The sequence below is a fragment of the Pongo pygmaeus genome, chromosome 3 (genome assembly GCF_028885625.2).
Source record: "Pongo pygmaeus isolate AG05252 chromosome 3, NHGRI_mPonPyg2-v2.0_pri, whole genome shotgun sequence".
Classification (NCBI taxonomy): domain Eukaryota; kingdom Metazoa; phylum Chordata; class Mammalia; order Primates; family Hominidae; genus Pongo; species Pongo pygmaeus.
In genome coordinates, this window is record NC_072376.2 from 79,199,831 (window position 1) to 79,205,180 (window position 5,350).

Below are 5,350 nucleotides of genomic sequence, written 5' to 3' on the forward strand. Positions count from 1 at the left end.
TAGTAGAGAGGGGGTTTCACTATGTTGGCCAGGCTGGTCTCAAATTCCTGACCTCAAGTTATCTGCCTGCCTCGGCCTCCCAAAGTGTTGGAATTACAGGCGTGAACCACCGTGCCTGGCCAGCTCTATGTCTTTAAGCCTACATGTTTTGCACTTGTTAAAAGTATTTGAACATACAATTACTCAGCTTCCCTTGTTTAGCTTGAATTTTGTATAATCTTAAATATTTTTTCCAATCTAAGCTTTATTTTATCCTGTTTCTTCTATATTTGTATAACTTCAGGTGGCTATCTTCATTGAAAGTTTTTTCTCAAAAGCCTTAAAATAGAACATAGTTCTTGGCAGCAATTTGAAAGTTATTTGAGGAGAAGGGGAGACTTACAGTGATGATTCAAATGAAGCAAACTAAAAAGTAATGAAGCAAGACAGAGGAAAAAGCAGTATTCACTTGAGCACATCCCAAAAGAATAACATTTCAAATGTAACTAGAAAAAAGTATGCTGAAGTTCGCAATACAGAAATAATTATTAATAAGATAGCTTTAAAGCCCTGCTCAGCTTTTGAATGTTGGGAATTGACCCAGAGGTGGCTGTAACCAAAGATGATTCCTTCAGTAATGACCATTTTTTCTTTTTCAAGATGATGATTATTCCCCACCTTCTAAGAGACAGAGATCAACGAGCCACCACAGCCACCAGTCCCAGAACCCGCCAATGCTGGGGAATGGAAAATGAGGGAGTTCAACTTTGGTAAGTTCTCAGCGAAATCCACGACCTTTTCCTTTATCTTCTGGACTCTCAATGTGACTGATGAAAGTTACCACATGCTCTGCAGGGGGAAATGGTTTAGCATGTATTACTACATCTTAATCACATCTTTGTAAAGCCAGGAGCATTTTGAAAGTCACCTTACAGACATTGTTTAAACATAGTCCGTATTTACCAAAGTATAGGACATTGTATCATCTCATATTAATTAGTTAGTTGGCTCAAAATTAGTGCTAATGACTTAGTAATTCAGTGATTTCTGTTAGCGTTAAAACCTTTATTTCAGAACTATTTCACCTCTTGGTTTTCATTTTTGCTGTGTGTCACTGCCTGCCGGCTGCTAATTTATTAACTCCCAGTGAATCATGTGTCCTGTGAAGGGACTGAATATTAGTGGCAAATTATGTTGATGATTTGTATTTTGAATAAATAGTTTGAATACACAGAACATTAAGCTTGTATACATTTTGAAAATAGTATTTTAATATTCTACTGTGTCATAGTCACAATGATTGGATATATATTGAATTTATATGTACTTTAAGTTGTTATATGTTTATGGTCTTTAGCATTCTAATGTGCAATTGTATATCTGTTAAGTCTTTTTTTTTTTTTTTCAAGATTAGACTCTGATTTATTGAGGCATTTGTTTGATGCCACATTAAGTGGCCCAGGCTTTGTGTAGGGGTTGAGGTTAAAGCAGGAAGAAGGGTGGTGAGTGGCAGGGGTACCAGGATTAGGTTGGAATACCTGGGGGTGCTCTGAGGCTCCCCAAGTTTCCCTGGTCTTGGCCGGCTGTGCTGCTGGCCTGAGCATCTGATGGGCCTGCAAGGGTGGTCCAGGGGCTAGGGCAGGGACTTTGGAGTCACACTGTTGGCTTTGAATCCAGACTCCTACACTTGGTAGCTGTGAACTCTCCATGCCTCAGGGACATGCAGAACTGAGCTCTGTCTGAGCCAGGTTCCATCCAGGCACTGTGGATCCATCCAGAGGGGCACTGCCTCAGGTTGCTCACTATTCACTGCCTTCTCAAGCAGAACCTTGTCTCCTTCTAGGCCCTCACAATCCAGTGGAGGAGATGAAAATCATCTGCCTCTGTCCCTCTGGGCACGCCTCATGCCAGGTTGCATCTGTGGACAGGGGCCATGCTCCTGGGCTTCCAAAGTTGGAGAAAGCTGCCAGGCTCAGGTGGGTACATCACAGCAGCTGCTGCCCTCTGGACATAGTGACAAAAGAACACTCTGGGCCTGGAGCCCTGGTCTGGGGCATTGGGCAAGGCTGTTGCACTTCTCTGAGCCCATTTCCCCATCTGGAAAGTGTGCTGATTGTACCTCCCTGTGGGCACTGAGGGATCAGTGTTAGTTTGAGAGCCAGCATCTGGGGTTTGGGCTGTAATTCCCCGTCAGCCCGATAGCTGCAGGGAACCAGGGACTTTGTTGGGATTACCCTAGGCATCAGTCTAGCTTCCTGCCCCTGGCTTGGGCTCAGCACCTGAAGTAGTCTAGGGGGTAGGTGGTCCTGGTGGGGGCTGGGGCTTTTCACCAGACTGAGGTCACACCCAGAGCTGGAAATCTTGGTGCCTACTCTGGGCAAAGGTGCCAGCCTGTGCGACAAGAGTGAAACTTCGTTTCCAAAACAAAAACAAAAACCCTTGCATCATTTCAAGGGGCTCACACCTCCCTAAGGGCCTGGTAATTGGCTGGCTCTGGCCTGCATCTGGCCCCGAGGGTGTAGGTAACTCCCCACCTTACCTGGTTTCTTCCTGCCAGGGCCAATCTTCAGACCTCAGGACTTTGCAGCCTATCCCACCTCCCCTCTGTCCAGCCTTGAGCCCTTGTGGGCCCAGCACTTTTTCCAGGCTGTCTCCTGGTTGTCCTTCTGCCTCGAGGCCTGGCTCATGCTGCACCCCCTCCCTCTCACCAAGACCCACAAGGACCACTCCACACCCAGCTCAGCCCGATCCCCTCAGATAGTCCTTTCTCTTTCCTCAGGTGGCCAGGTGCATATCTTGGTGTGAGGACCTTCACTGTATCTGGGAATGCCTACTGGTGACCTCGGTGACAGAGACCAAGGCATTTACCTGATATGAGTGTCTTGGTTCACTGTCTACATGGCTAGGGAGGGAGTCAATAATAGGCTTTTCACTTGCTGCAAGGGCCAGTTCTCCTGGCCCCATGGCTCTAGGGATGGAGGATGCTGCAGGAGATGCACCGCTCACTTCCCAGCTGAGGACTGTGGGTCATCTCAGGGCGATTTCACAGTCCCCACATGCCCCACCCCCTCAGCTCTGCAAATACCAAGTAGTGCAGCCTGCCTAGGGGATGATGGGCTCGAGAGTGCCCAGGTAGTGCCCAGAGTGCCCTTGGCAGGCCTCTCACCTAGCTGCTTCCACAGCTGTGTAGCAAGAGTTCTAACCTTTTTTGACCCTGAAGCCTGCTGAGAATAAGAGCTGTGGACTGTTTTCCCAGAAAGGCATGTACATGCTCTCCACACAAAACCTTTCATCGTGGCCAAGCACAGTGGCTCATGTAATCCCAGAACTTTGGGAGGTGGAGCCAGTCAGATCACCTGAAGTCAGGAGTTCAAGACCAGCCTGCCCAACATGGCAAAACCCTGTCTCTACTAAAAATACAAAAAATTAGCCAGGTGTGGTGGCAGCCACCTGTAATCCCAGCTACTCCGGCAGCTGAGGCAGGAGAATCACTTGAACCCGGGAGGCGCAGGTTATAGTGTGGTGAGATCACGCCACTGCACTCCAGCCTGGGCAACAGGAGCGAAACTCTGTCTGTCTCAAAAAAACAAAACGAAACAAAACCTTGCATCCTTTCAGGGGGCTCACACCTCCCTAAGGGCCCAGTAATTAAACCCCCTGGGCCTGAGGGTGAGAAACTTTGTCTCAGTTTTTCCCTGAGTGATCAGCCCAGGGGTAAGGAAGGAGAAGCCAGAAAGCAGGACCCATGAGAAGGGCCCCCTCCTAGAGTTTGAGGCCCACTCCCTCCTGCCCCTGCCTCTCCTCTGTCCAGGACTCCTGCCTGCTGTGCCCCACTCCTGGTGCCATAACCATGGGGAGCTGTGGTTTTCTACAGGCCCCTGGGCACAAAGTAGGCAGGCTCACCTGGAGGTGATCAGAGTAACATGGCAGGAAGTGAGGGGGAAAGCTGCCCTGGAACTGCGCCTCTCTGCCCCCGATGTCACTGGCGTGCACTCCTCCCTCCCCTCACTCAGGCAGTGGCATGAGTTCCATGTGAGCACTGTCCTGCTCCCTCTGCTGCCTCTTTTTTTCCTTGGGGCTACCATAACACTTTCCCTTCCCCAGCCCTGCCAACCTGGTGGGACATTGGGCTTCCCTCTTACAGGGTCCTGGGGACAGGCCCATCCTTTATCATACCCACAGAGAGACCCTTTTTTTCTTCAGGACCTGGGGAGCAGCCAGGTTCCATGAGTTAAATGCAGATCTGAACCAAGCTGGGATTGAGGTACACACTGTCCTCTACTGAAAAGTAGCTAGGGATTCCAACTAGGTAAGTAGGAGAGTGGGGCAGAACCAGACCAGACAAGGACTGATCACCTGGAAAAAGCCTGCCATCAAAGGTCTTCGCAAATGCTGGGTGCGGTGGCTCACTCCTGTAATCCCAGCACTTTGCGGGGCTGAGACAGGTGGACTACTTGAGGCAAGGAGTTCGAGTCAAGCCTAGGCAACATGGCAAAACCCCATCTCTACTAGAAATACAAAAATTAGCTAGGCATGCTACACTCCTGTAATCCCAGCTACTCAGGAGGCTGAGGCAGGAGAATCACTTGAACTGAGGAGGCAGAGGTTGAAGTGAGCCAAGATTGTGCCCGTGCACTCCAGTCTGGGAGACAGAGTGAAACTGGGCCTCAAAAAAAGAAAAGAATATGGCCTTGGCAGAGAGGGGCCAGCCCGGCAGTGCCTTCCCTTGGGTTTCTCCTGGGTAGGCCTCTGCCATGAGGAGGCGCTTCCTTCTGCCTGTCCGTGGCCCACAGCAATGGAATGTCTGCTTCTGGGGGTTGGGTGGGAGACTGCTGGCAGAACTGGAAACCTTCAGGTGGGGTTTTTTTGTTTTGTTTTGTTTTCGAGATGGAGTGTTGCTCTGTCACCCAGGCTGGAGTGCAGTGGTGGAATCTCAGTTCACTGCAACCTCCGCCCCTCTGGGTTCAAACAGTTCTCCTGTCTCAGCCTCCTGAGTAGCTGAGATTACAGGCATGTGCCACCATGCCTGGCTAATTTTTGTATTTTTTGTATAGATGGCATTTCGCCATGTTGGCCAGGCTGGTCTCGAACTCCTGACCTCAAGTGATCCACCCACCTCAGCCTCCCAAAGTGCTGGGATGACAGGCATGAGCCACTGAGCCCAGCCCCTTCAGGGGGGTTTTGAGGCTTCACTACAATACCAGTTTCCTGTGGCTGCTGCAACAAATTACCACAAACTTAGTGACTTAAAACAACCAAAATGTATTCCCTTACAGGTCTGAAGGCCAGAATTCTACAGTAAGTCCTGCTGAGTCAAGGTGGGAGCAGGCTTGGTGGCTTCCGAGGCTCTGCGGGAGAATCTGTTTCCTGG